At 38.7% G+C, this 14322-nt stretch overlaps 1 long non-coding RNA gene across 1 annotated transcript in view; it reads left to right on the forward strand.

Annotated features, from left to right (window-relative positions):
* LOC114066227 overlaps positions 1 to 14022 on the forward strand; it is a 71020-nt gene extending 56998 nt beyond the window's left edge. The window contains exon 3 of the long non-coding RNA XR_003573138.1: positions 13982 to 14022. This is a non-coding gene — a long non-coding RNA (uncharacterized LOC114066227). The remainder of the gene's footprint in view (positions 1 to 13981) is intronic.
* The last annotated feature ends 300 nt before the right edge of the window (positions 14023 to 14322 follow it).

Genomic DNA, 14322 nt, shown 5'->3' on the forward strand with positions numbered 1-14322 from the left:
TAAGTTTGTAAATATTTTGCATGTTTAGCTTGAACTGATAAAGCATTTTAGATTTGGAGATATATTTAATTCAGTGCCACAACATGTAGGGCTAATAGCATGGGTTACTTAGATTTTGGCATAAAGGAGCAATATCTTTTAGTGTATATACTGTATTACTAATTTTGAATTAAACATTTTTGATTTAAGATATTTATTCAAAACTTTCAGATTAAATTTTTAAAATATGTCTCTTTCTTTGCTTAAGATCAATGTAATTTTTTGCTGGTAAGTCCCAAAACAGTGAAAGAAATTATGTCTAATTTTCAGCCACTATTTTTAACATGGCAACCAAAATAGAACTTTATTTTATACTTTTTTTTTTTTTTTGTATTAACCCTGGATCAGAACATTTCATTTGAAAGTATTAGGAAAAATGAATCTAGTTCATGCCCATATATTGTAGATCTATGTATCTATAATTATGTATCTTTTCCTTTTTCTGATTTCAGTCAAGGTACAGGCAGTTATAGGAGGATGGGATGATTATCAGGTTATTTATGCTCAAATGAGGGGCAGGACTTTCCATGGTCCCTTGAGAGATCTTGATCTCATTTTTCTGCTGGATAGAATTCCTGTTTTACTGCATGAGCAATTCTGAGATTCACGGAGTCAATAGATCTCTGCTACCCCAGGATATTCAGATCAACTTTCCCTCTTGGTTAATCCCTTAGGCGGAGAAGATGTCACCTCCAACATCCAGTGAGACAGACTGCTTTATAATCAAGCTGTGTGCAGCAAGCTGAGCTCTACAGCCTTAGACTCGGAATTAAAAATGAGGGTGACAGAGCACGGGTGTGTTTTAGGGAGTTTAAGAACCGTATATTGATATGTTCTTAAGATAAATGAAAGAATCACACCTCTGATTTTGATTTTATCCCCTGAGGGCACCAAATGTCATCAAGAGTCTACAGCAGAAGCCCTATTTTCAAGTACCTTGCAGGCTATGAGGAAATAATTTCATATAACGTAATTAGAGGCTGATCTTGACACATGCAAGTTCAGATTCAATTTCTGATGCATGCACCCGGTTCATACATCCTAAATAAATACTTTTCTATCTTTTGATACTTTCTGATTACCTAGAAATGCTCTCTTTTTTTTTTTTCCCCATCATCCTCTCCCCCAGTAAATGGCCTTAGGGCATGTTACTGCAGACTCTCATTCAGGAGTGGGGCTTCAGGAAGGTGTAAACACTGTTTGGTCGCTCTTCTGCTATATCTTATTTGTTTATTGACATCTTGAGTCTGCAGGCAGGTCAGTGAAGCTCTACCCAGATCCTTAATTTTGAAAAGAATGAGAACGATCATGTTTTAATAAGAGATGTGTTAATTGCAGACTCCGGTAAATAACTATTTACAAAATCCCCTCAGTGTTTTTTCACCACATCAGAATTAATGTCGGGTGGGAACTTTAGTGTATGAACTGCTTGGCTCATGATTGACACATGACTGAGGGATTGAGTCAGAGAGATTGAAATAGCTCAGGAGTTATTGTCTACGTGGGGAAGTGTGTTAAAAATAAATAACAATTTGAGTGTTTGTAAAGAACAGGGACCTGGGTTTCTCTTTCTGCCTAAATTTGCAATCCTGCACTGAGCTTAGCTGTATTTAGCAGCCTGAGAATTGGAATTAATGAGCAGTGCTGAACTCTTGCATGTGAATCCTCCATGTCTGCTATGACTCTGCAGAGCCCTTAATTATAAGAGGTTTTGGGTTTGGAAGTTTGTATTGGTTTTGGTTTTTTGGTAATGCCACCAAACAACTTCAAGTTCTTTTAAAATGAAGATTCCTAAAACCAACAAATGGAAGTGCAGTCTTTTAGCTTGCTGTTTCTTTGCTAACTATTACTTTGATGTCGGTATTTAAGCTTGTCAAGCATCTTTAATGAAATAAATGAGACTGAATGAAGGATGTTTTCCACCAGTTCAAAGTTTTTTCTGCTTCCCCAAGTGAAGGCAAGTGAGGAGGCAGATGGAAGTTGTAAAGAAAGCAGGTTTAAGGGTTGTGTAGAGGCTGTTTACAGGAACATACTGGGAGACCAGCTTTTTGTTCTCTCTAAATGAGGTATGTGAAAGTCAAGGCTGTGACTAAGACTGCACAGTGAGCTACAGCAAGAATAGCTTGTTGAAGTTGATTTTCCTGGGTTTGTTGCTCGCTCCCATTTTTATCACCGTGGTATCGTTGTAATTTTTCTCAAAGGTGGGGTATGAGAACATAATGTTCTGTGTGGAGTAATTAGGGTGCTCATAGAACACAAGCAAACATGCTTCACAGCTGGAAACCTCTCCTTTAGAAATTACTTGGAGGGAATTTGCTTTCAGAGCCTTATTGAATAGCTCAGTGCAGCAGAGGAGAGATTCCCCATCCCACACTGAAGGCTGTTATTGTTTCTCAGTCACAGTGAGCAAGGGAATGACTACAGCTTTTAAAAGGAGATTTACTTCACTTTGCACTTCGAAACTTAAGCCAAGATCTGCTGAGTAAAGATTAAGCCATATAAATTGGAGTGGTTGGATTCTGTGTGAGATAATTTCCGTGGTTTGACTCAACTTCACATTAGAAGATGTGCGATTAGGAGCACTAAAAGCTAGTAAAGATAGGGGTTGGAAATAACATATATGATTCATCTATCCTGCAAGTCTGTCTTTGGGAGTGCTCAGTTCGTGTGCTGGGTCCCTGTCTCACATTTTCTGTGCACACACCTTTAAAGCCAAGAGCCACTTGTGTATTTGTGTTGCTTAAGACTTTCCCAGAGAAAGGCTCTCGTGACCTCTCTGGGAGAAGCACGAGGAGCTCTGTTGTTTGCAGAAGACTTTTGAGACTGAGCCATGCAGACAGAGCATTGCCTTCCTTTGTCCTGGGATCCCAGTCACGTTTAGCTGAGATATAAAGACAGTTGTCAGAGGAATGTTTGCAGAACATGCATTTAAGCCTTCCCCCCCAGGAACAGGTTCCTGCTGTTGCCAGAGGAATGTACTGCTGGCACAACCAGGACTAAACTGAAGGAAATGGGGCAGAGAGGTCTGAACTGCATCTCCCACTACAATCTCAGGTTGGGTTGGATACCCTCTGCATGTAAGAAATTGTGCAGAGCAGAAGCAGCGGCAGTAAATGAGAACTCAGACAAACAAACACTGCTATTTCTTCTTCCATTTTTTAAGATCATCAAGATTATATTGACCCAGCTAAGTAGTTTAAAATCACACATAATTATATTGTTGTCTCTGCTGGATTTGCTTTCAAATTAATTCTACTCAATGTTGTGGCAAATTAATTTTGGAAAGTCATTAGAAGTATCAAAGTACTCCCATTGTAAATCAGTTTGTTCCTGCTTTATGAGCCAAAACCACAGAATAAATAAAAAAAGGAAAAGTGAAGACATTAGTAACAGTAGCTGAAGGGTTAATAAGCCTTTAATTGAGTCACTACTTGACCAGGCAAATTATAACCCAATTCAGTGTGTGCCATTTACACAAGTTTTCCATGATTTCTCTCCTAAGGTAATAGGCCTAGCAGCTAGCTGGCTGCTGCTCCTGCTATGCTTCAGCAGCTGTCATTTTGACATATTTTCTGCTTTCTTTAGAAGAGAGAGGTTGATTGAATGTGAGAAAAGTGGAACTTTGACAGGCTGTCAGAATCCCTTGCAGCACAAACCTACCTGCCAGCTAACTTGTATCAGGTTTATTTCAAAGAAGGTTTCCAGCACACAAACTTCTATTACTAGCCCGAGAAGGGCTTAAATAGGTGGCTTCCATTTTGTCAAAAATCTAAATTACATAATTTTCCCCTCATATTGGTTTAAATTTCAGGATTTCCAGGTATCTCAGAGAAAGCAAAAGCAAGCTCCTTTCCCCCTGTCCATATGCAAATGCTTAGGTGGCTCTTCTTTACATTCTGTCATTATTTTTATTGTAATCAGTTATTTGGCCTAAATTACGAACAGCTTTCTGAAATTCTGAAGTTCATTAATTGGTCAGGAATAAATATGCTGTAAATGATCATTCCTTAATAGGGGATCAAGCTAGGAGGAGATGCAGCTGTCAGTCCTAATGGAATCAAGCTGTTATAATTAACAGCAGCAACTCTTCACATGACACATTCACCTCTTGCCTCACGTCCTCACTCCTTGCCATCCTGCTGGGGCAATCCCCACAGAGGCAGGGCTTGTCCTGGTGTCCTCAAGGCACCTAGTTAAGGGTTTGGAAAGTCCCTCTGAGTGCTCTAAGGTATAAATGTGTATTCCTGAGGTCTTCATGTGCCTGTAACAGCCTCTGCCCCCTCGGCTCTGGTCCGAGTCACAGCCCACAGGCGATGCCAGTGAGGGCTGGTGGCCTTGGGAAGATTCAGAATGTCCTGTGATTATCCATTGCTGCAGGTGTGACAAGGCCACTGCTCTAACAGGGTTAAATTAGTCTTGGGAAGCGTTCACGCAGTGTCTTCTCTGCAGGGGCTTTTCATTTCTTTGGCCTGGAGTTTTCTGATAGCTGTGTCTCCATCTAAATCAATAAATAGCTGTGGAAGCCATTCACTCAATTCACAGCTGAGTGGTCTTTATGAGAGCCAAAAGTAAATAGAAATAAAATGATCTAAAAGAAAGGGACTTCTCATCATACTGATCATTCTGAGAAACGTGTTTATGTTGTCATTTCCACTTTACTTTGTGGCTTGCATGGAAATGGTTAGTAACAATATACAATATTTATTCATCTGCATTGTCAGGTGCCTTTTGAGGCACATCCATAGCATTTTATATGTACTAGCTTTGGTATTTACATTTACCTGTGTTTGATGAATGCAAGTTCTTTTGCCAATTTCCATGCACTAAAATAATTTTTTTTTTTATGAAAATCCCTTTTCCAGTATATACAGCGAATAAATCAAACCTTACATTCCACTCTGATCCATATGATAATGATCATATACCATCTCTTCTGGAATAGATCTGTACTGCTCCTGTCAAAAAAGTCACAAAGCTTTGATTGAAGTCTGTGCCTAGCTAGAGTCTGAGCCTGAATCCATGCTACCTGCAAAGTCTCTGTCCCTCCTAAGGATTTAAGGAAGTTTATGAAACTATTTAAAACTAAATAATAGCAGAATGGTATAAAAGACAAAGATGAGTGCAGCTTAACTGACTGAGAAACAAAGTGTGCCTGAGAGATATACTGAGCACAGAAGGAAAAGCAAAAACACAGTCACTGCACCTCCCACCCCCCATCCTTTGGAATCCAATGTTTTTGCAGTGTGATTATCCAAATTATTCCTCACTGAAACACTCAAACTTCCAAAAATGAGCACACATTATGCAGCCCTGCCAGACACTATTAGTCAAACAGCTAAGGTACAGCACTGAAAAGTTTTTCTCAAGACAGTTGAGAATGATTTCAGCAAGTCACCTCCCCTGCCTTGCTGCTTATTTATCCACGGTCTTTACAACTGTACATAGTAATCAGCCACAAATTAAAACATTTGGATTATTCAAACTGTGATTAGCCAGGTAATCACTGGGAAAGCAGAAATGACTTAGAAGTCCGCTCTGTACTGAGATTCTTTTCCATGCAGACATTAACAGAAAAACGAGTGGAAAATGTTGAAGACTGGTAGACAATTATGTGGTTTCATTGCCTGAAAGGGACAGTTCAGAAGCAAATTCGCTGTAGGAACCGAGAGATTTGATTTCATCTGGAGTGCAGAGAGCTTGGTGAAAATGTAGTCAGAGAGCTAAGTTCCAAAAGTTATATTTGATACCTTTAAAAGCAGAGCGTGGCATTGGAAAGCAAGGCAGAAGTCCTGACTAGAACCCCAGTCCACTTTCTTCATCTGAAAGAAGGAATGTAATGGACTAATTGTTAATGGTTATTGTTCACAAAGATCCGTTAGATTTAGAAGTTCATAGAATCTGACACTTTAACCCACTTCAGCATTTCAAAAAGTTTTGCTCTACAAAGCTTAAATTAGAAAAAATAATAATTAAATTAATCCATGTTTTACCTTTCCATATGAAAGTTCTAGAAATAGATTTCTGTAGGAATTTGTTTTCTCTCATTTTCTGTACTTATTTGGCTACTCTTTTATCATTTGTACTTCATACATTTAAGAGTTGGGCATGTAAAAACCAGTTATAGATTTTGAACAACTGTACAGTGTACGAGATTTGCACTTGAATCTATCTGTATGCAGACAGAAAACCGGGTGTTATTCTGTGTAGAATATTAAAAGCAACAGGAGGAGTGTGAGAATCTGTGCAGAGTTTGTTTGAATGCTGATAAATCACGGAATCACTTTGTTTTCTGACCGCTGGGACTTGCCACGTAGGGAAGATTCACTACAACACACAGGAGTAGCTTGTGCTACAGTTTTTTGTTCCGCCTCAAATCACTGACATTTGGGTAAAGAGCAGACATGTCCTCAGAGGCAAAGGAAAGGAAGTTTCCAAAGCATGTGCAGCATACTTATCCTTCCATCCTTCAATTTGATGATGATACTACTAATTGCCTAATTTTAATTTTATTGCTCTTACAGACATTTCTATCTCAAATTTTTGAGGTTTTAGCTGGAAAGGACAAGTGTTCCTGTGGGTGTGAGCACATGGGGAACTCAAGGTTCTGATTGCCAAATTAATTGAAAGTTAGATTGGATTATATTGCATTAAGATTTGTATATTTAGTTATATACTTTAATACATGTGTGTATGTATATGTAGGAATACACACACGCATATACAAATTTTCAAGTGCCTATATGCATATATGCAAAATATTTATATGCATATGTGCAATAATATATACATGTATATACAGATATACAGTTTTATTACTTCCTGAAATCGTGGACTGTATTCATCCTTTTACCAGAATTTTCCTCTAAGGCACTTTCTGAACTAAATACATGGAGGTAAGGAAGAGGATGGTCCTGCCAGGCAGTGTTTTGAAGTGGAAATGAGAAAGAGCTAATTTTCTTCACAACAGTAGGCACAACCAAAGACCTATCAATATAGTGCAGGAGAGGCAGAGGAGGCAGAAACATGCTTTCATGTGAAATTGAAGTTGTCTGAGAATATCACTGTTGAAATCTTTAACATACTCCTCCTCTACAAAAAAAAAAAAAAATGAGGAAAAATGACAAGCCTATCTTTTTCTTTTACAGTTCAATGACAAAAATCTTCTTTAAACTGACTTTGCTACAGGGAGGCCATCTTACTTCTGAAACAAAAAAAATGCTGTTTGCCATATTGGCCCTCATGGCATGAAAACACACAGACAAACCAGTCCCCCTGGCAAAAATGCCCACAGTCATTGTGATACACCATCCCTCTTCCCATGCCAAGGGCCAGCCTTTTAAAGGTAGGGCTATTATTTCTCAATAGAGCAGAAAAAGATCTATAGAATATGCAAGCTGAAAATGCCATGAGAACATTTGAGGAAGGCAGCACAGAGAACCTGGGGGCAGGTTCATGTCAGCTGTTGGTTTACTGTCCTTGGTGCTCCACTGATTACTAAATGAATTCAGTGCTTTGGAAAGGGGAACACGCTGGTCCCTGTCCCTTCTTGGCAGCGTTTCAGCAGCACAGGGAGCTGGAAGACCCTTGTCAAGTGTGAGGCTGAAAAGGTGAAATGGTACATTCCAGCCCCGTTTGTCCTTCATGGTAATTAAAGGAATTACTTTCCTATTAGAGTTGAAGGGAATAAGGTAGAAAAAACATGGATTAAAATTGACATCTTTGGTAACAAAATAACTACATTTACATACCTCATGTACACACCTCTGAGCATCTTCTTGACAGTATCTGTATGTTTGCAAAAGGAGATTAATTTGAAAGTATAGAAGAAACACCTTTTTTTTTTTTAGCTTTTTCCATGGAAAAATCATTCTGGTGATGATTCTAATCACATTAATCCTCTTTCACATATTTCATTTGCTCGCCCCAAGTGAGGAACGGGTGGAATTCTAAGGCCATCTCAGATTTGACAGTGCGCCACAGAGCAGAAGAAAACAAGCAGCAAAGCCAAGGAAGCACACTTGGCATCCCTCCCCTCACAGGAAAGACTCTGTAGTAAACTTGGGCTCTTTTCCCTCCCAGCCAATTTTCCTGTTCTGGGCAGAGCTCTCATACTGGTGTTGTACTTCGATTTTCTCCAAAGCATATTTTCTTCTGGTTTAATTCTAATTACGTGCATTTTTAGTAAAATACCAAATTGTTAATTTTCTTAATTAGCTTTGATATTTTAGCTTCCACATTGCTCTTTCAATCTTCCATGCATATTTTGCTTTGGAAGTGATATAGTTCTATCCTGCATATACATAAAACAGTGTGGGTTTTTTTCTTTTTTTGCCTGTTTCATACTTAGACATGAACTTTTCATTTAAAAGATGCAAGTCTACTTTTTTTTTTCCTCACTTTTCTTTCCTCTTTAAAGGTTACTAAAGAATAATGATTCTTTCCAGAGCTGTTACAGGAATAATTAAAATAATGATTGAAATTGTGATTTGTGGTACAATGATGTGAATGATACTTGGATACTGCTCTTCATTCTTCTGGGTCAGATTATTGTTAACAGTGATACAATACTTCTAACCTATATTCTGAAGAAGATTCTGCAACTGTTTTACTGTAAATCTTTACTCCTTATAAGAGGAAGCACTTTGCCAACACAGTAGTGTTGTGGGGAGCAAAAAAACCCACAACAACAATAAAAAATACGCAATTTTTATGTTTCCCATTATATACAGATACATAAAATTAACAAACACACTTTCTTTAAAGGCAAACACATTTGTATTAAAAAATTAATTTCTATTAATTTTCACCAGCTCATAGCTCCTGGGCATTTTCTTTTGAGTCCCAAAAATGAAGATGTTAGAGCTTACAAAGGCAAGAAGTGCTGCACGTGCAGAAATTAAGCTCACATTTTTTTCTACCAATGGAGGATAAATGATCATTTTTTTGATTTTTCTCTAGCAAGAAGGCATAATAAAAAGAAAATTTAAGAGTTCAGCACAGGAGGAATTGGTGCATTGCAAATATTGTGAGTAAACAAATGACAAGTAAATATATGGCTTTATGAGTGCCATCTTCCTGTTCCCTGCCTTGGGTTTTGATAGGTGAGAGGAAAGTAGAGCAATAAGTAATTTTTTTCTCCAAGGTGAGTCAAATCTTCACAAGGAAAAATTGGTATTGCCACACTTACTTCTACCTGTTTACAGCTGAGCATCGACTACATTAGATTAATATGCAGTGTATATTTATTGCAAGGCATTGGCAAGACTGGAAAGAACCTTTCCATATGAAAAAGATATATCAATGATGATACTGGGTGCTCAGTTTTTTTTTTGTTTTGAATAGTAATAAACTGAATCCAGTGAAGAGTTCCAAGTAAACTAAATATAGTGTAGAATAAGGATAAGATTGTCTTACATTATGAATACCATATTTTGTCCTTATGACAATGTAATTGAATTTAAAGTTTATTTTCAGTGGCTTTTTTATATTGTTATCTGTTTTATCTCGTAACAGCTTAAACTTGGTTTTCTTCCAACAAGATTGGTTCAGATTGCCTCGATTATTAAAACCCATGGGCAATTACTCATTTTTGCTATACATGATTCAGGTGATTGATTTGGGTCAAATGGAAAAGTTCCTGGGTGGTTCATAGAAGTATACAAATATTGTGTTTTCATATAATATCAAATTTGTTATTTTGCATAATCCTGCAATAAAACTCAGAGTTTCTGCCTAAGATCTGCACAGTAAAAACAGTTGTGCTTCAAATTAATTTGTGGGAAAGAAGAGTCCACTGCAACTCACTGAATCATGAATGCATTAAACACTTCCTTAACCACTCTCAATCAAAATATTTCAGAGAAATATTTTAGCATGTATACAGAGGTGATGTTTAGATACACTACCTTTATTCATTCACCTCAACAAAATAACCATCCTCAGTGATTTTTTGTCATTGAGCATGGCCAGGAAATTTATGAGGAAACAATATATTATTTTTCATTACTTGTGTCAAGCAAATAATGCAGAAGTGATTGATACATAGTGACCCATATTGTCAACAACTATTTGAGTCCTGGGGGTGGAGAGGAGCACCTTTTGCAATATGTCATTTACTGAGGATTTTATAAAAAACAGAAGTGTCACTGCCCGAGTTCAGATTAGGAAACTCAATGTGTCAAGTGCCTGATTTTGACAAAACTCTCCCTTTGCCCTTCAACCTGCATTTTCACGTGCCTTTATATTATTTTTCCAATCGATAAAACTTGAGAGCAGTGCCTGCTTTTTGAGGTCTAAGGTTAAGTCCCACACACTTTTTCCAAACAGAAGTCTACAAAAGGCTCCCTGATAACAGCTACTGATTGGGGACACAGTGCTCTTCTCCCGAGGGAATAAGTGTGCTAACCACCTGCAAGGACAGGCAGGGAGTTATCCCAAAGGGAAGGGCAACACCTGGAAATGGTGGACCCCCAAGAACAGAAAGTGAGGTCACTTTTCACTTATTGGGAGCAACAGGAATGGTGTAGGGTTAAAAAAGAGGAAAGGAAAGAAAAAGTTGTTGAATATTATTGCTGTGTGAGTAGGAACGGAGCTTATGATGGAGTAACAGAGAGTAGCAGAGCAGGAAGGGAGCAAGTTTAGTTCCAGATGGCATGTGCTTAACTCCTCTTGTTGCTTTGGTCATATAATGGGGTCTTAATTCTCTGTACCACTCTACCAAATGCTCTTAGAGGAATATTTTCCCAGGTATCATTGTTTGCCTGTGCTCTTAACTATACTCTGCTTGTCTGATCAAAGAGCTCACCAATGCTTCAGCTTTTGGACACTTTTCCCAAAAGACATAAGAAAACCAACACTAGGAAGCTCAGGAATCAGTGGCTCTTCCAAAATTATCTCTGTCCCTGTGACCATGGCTGGAAGACAAAGGATTGCCAGCTGCCAGTATATTAAGTGCATTGTATCCACTGTATTTTGGTTACCTGGTTGGAATTTCTGGGAAAAACTGGCAGGATTATAAAATGAAAAAGCAAGGATGACACATACACACCCCCTGAATAATCAAATGACTGGGTATAGATTGTGCTTTTAAATCTTCACCATATGAGTTTATTTCACAGAAATTATACAAGCTGCAAAAAGTGAAGCAGTCCCCAAGGACTCATATACCAAATATTTTCTTACTGATTTGGTTGGTTTGCCTTTGTAGCACTAATACTAGACCTAAATTAGCTTTAGTTAAAAAAATTACTATCTTGTCCTCCTAAATACACTTCTTTTCCAAAAGCTGAAATGAGAAAATGCATGTGGATAGAATAAGAAAAGAATCCTAAGGAGATCTTGACCCTGTAATCTTTGATAAGGTAGCCCAGCATGTTAACATTAGACCACTACAACACATCATGCAGAAGTGTGAGTTTAAAGGCCAATGAACTCTACAGATTTTCCCAAGTCTTTCACAGTTGCAGAAACACCTGTACTAAATATATTTGGGTTGGTGATTCAATGGCAGAGTGACAGAGTCCTTAAAGACTGACCTGTGGTACCTCAGCTCAGCGGAAATGCAGTGGGACCAATAATTTTTACTTGTCTTTATGTTGAACAGAGATTTGTCCTGAAGGCTGGACAAGCTTTGAGCTTTGTGACGGATAATTTTAAATGTGCACCACTTCTCTGAGGACAGCATCTCAAAGTGTATCAGAAAGGGCTGGGTTCTGTTTCTGCAGGCTGCTAAAAGAATGGCTTTGAGTAATTTTAAGTGCCTGCACAAAGCAGTCCAATCAGTATATTCCTGTTATACCTCTGTTTCTCTCTGATTTTTTTTTTCTGTAGATGTACAATGACTATCTTGGCAGCCTTGCAAAATACACCATGTGTGTATGTATGTATGCAAAGCACATGAATGCACTCCATTTTTCTCACAAGGATTATTTTAAAATATTTTGCATATTCAATCTCCTCTCTCTTTACAATACGATCAGCAATGTGCTATAAAGACACTTCAGGGAAGGGAAAGTAGATTGTTAATACTGGTGTATCACCTACCATCTGGACACACTTAACACATGGTGAGATGTAAAGATTCAGCCATTTGTGGAATTTGATCCCAGAGCTCACTTTCAATCAGGTAAAGTCATGTCTAGACAGGCACAGATGTTGTATGTACATAATGTAGTTCATTTAATTTATGTCTTGCTTGTGTTAGAATAATGCTGCATTGGGATTAGTGCAGACCCACAGTGCTCTGGTAGGTGAACTGGTGACATTTGAGTTCAAAGGAGTGTGATCCATGCCAGTGTCCCCGGTGCATGGCAGCACATAAAACAGCTTCATCAAGGTGGTGTATTCCCATTGATTTAGATCCCAGTCAGAGAAAGACAATGGAACAGGAATTTTGCTTCTCACCTGCCCGTTGTGCGGGTTATGCTAAAAAATCTGTAGTAGTATCATCAGGCTTCTCTACAAAGTAAATATAACAATGCTGGTGATTCTTCTGGCATATTGCAGACCAGTGTTGATGTTTTATATTCCTTCTGCCTACATTGTGCTGTTGAGCCCAGGGACCACACACTTTTCCTTTACTGGCTGTAGCATGTATAGCCCTGAACATGTAAGTGGAATTTCTTCTAATCTAGAAAACTTTAACAGGTAGACAGTGGCAGATTGCTGTAAAAACCCCCAAATCTAAATTCATTGTGAAGTCTGCTTTACTGGAACACTTTCTTCTATATACATGAATATTTACATTTATGGAGGCAGCCGTATTCAAAATACTAATATTACTCTGCAAGTTCACCACTCCTCAGATGGTTTTGGGTGGGCTTTTCTTCCTCTCCAGAAATACCCAAATTCTTTATTTTTCTTTCTTTACTTAAAAATGTAACTCTTCTCCAAGCCTATTCCCTTTTCAGATCCCTGTTCTTGGAATGCACCTCCAGTCAGCAAACACAACGAGTGAAATGCAAACTCTGAGGACACTGCCAGGCCCCCTGACTGTCCCTGTGTCCTGCTGTGACACCCAAGCACATGTGACTATTGAGCTCTGTGCTGAGCCTCCCTACTGAGCCTGTGTGTTAACTGGGAACACTAAAACAGTCCATTCACATTTCACATGTGCAGGCGTGGATTGGCATGGAAATTGGCACTGGAAAACGTCCATTGTGGACATGAACTTCGGGATTAGGATTCAGTACAATGGGCTTACGGCAGGAGAGCTGCGTTCATGGAGTAGCACATTAAAAAACAGGGAGGAAGCAAAGTCTCTCTCTGCAGGCTGAAGAGGGGTGGTAAAAGGAACCTTAAAAGGCTGGCAAAGGTAGACCAGTCTTTCTCCTCTCCATTGGCAGATGGCTCTAAAACATTTCAGTCAGTTATGTCCATGCCCAATCTGGTTTTGTTCTAAGGGAGCTGTATCCTCCAGAGCCCACCATCTGTTCCCCACCCCGCCATACGCCCGCTGAGGTAGGAATGTTCATCCTCCAGGGAAGGATGGTGGCATCCATTCCCAGAACAGGGCTGCTGCTCACCACAACTGGGGACATTGAAATGTGCTAAAAATTCAGTGTTCCCCATCTACACATAGCATCTCTGTTATACAGCCTGTACTCAGGGAAGAGAGCTGTCTACTGCTTGGCCATTTCATTGATCCCCAAAGGCTGGATGTTGTCTGGAATATGCCACTCAAAAGTTGACATTTAAAGTGTAAATTTAGCATTTGTCAAAATTTGCAGGCTGTATGTGATATCTTTCCTAGGAATACATTACTCTTACAAAATTTTTACCTATTGCCAAAATACCCTTGGTTACCTCCAACAATAGCGAGCTTATCTTCCTTTCTATTTCTGAAGCTATGGAAGGACCTCATGAGTTTCTGCAAAACAGTAGCAATTGCACCTCTTTATTTCTCTGTTGAAGATGACATACCGTTTTGTTGCTTTTGTTACAGATTCTGGCTGGCTTTCACATATTAGAAGCTCTACAAACAAGGTGAGTGGTTTAGAGTTTTGTACCTAACACATTAAGATGTAGATAAGATCAAAAGCAAATGGCACAAGAATTTAAAGGTGTAATGGGGAAGTAAGTTTCAAATATTACTTGGAGTGATGGTGGCTGATTGACAGTCAGCCCCCAGGAAAAAACATCTTCCCTCAAACTCCTAGAAAATTATTATATTTGTCCTTTTTCATCCTTATTTCAGATTTTATGGCTACCCATGCTGTCTTGCCCCACAGGATATTAAATAATAACAGTCTTCAGGCAGCAAAGAGAACTAATTGTCGTTCTTCT

This window comes from Empidonax traillii, unplaced genomic scaffold, assembly GCF_003031625.1.
Source record: "Empidonax traillii isolate 1590-97213 ecotype Southwest subspecies unplaced genomic scaffold, ASM303162v1 scaffold22:size5013007, whole genome shotgun sequence".
NCBI classification, from domain to species: Eukaryota; Metazoa; Chordata; class Aves; order Passeriformes; family Tyrannidae; genus Empidonax; species Empidonax traillii.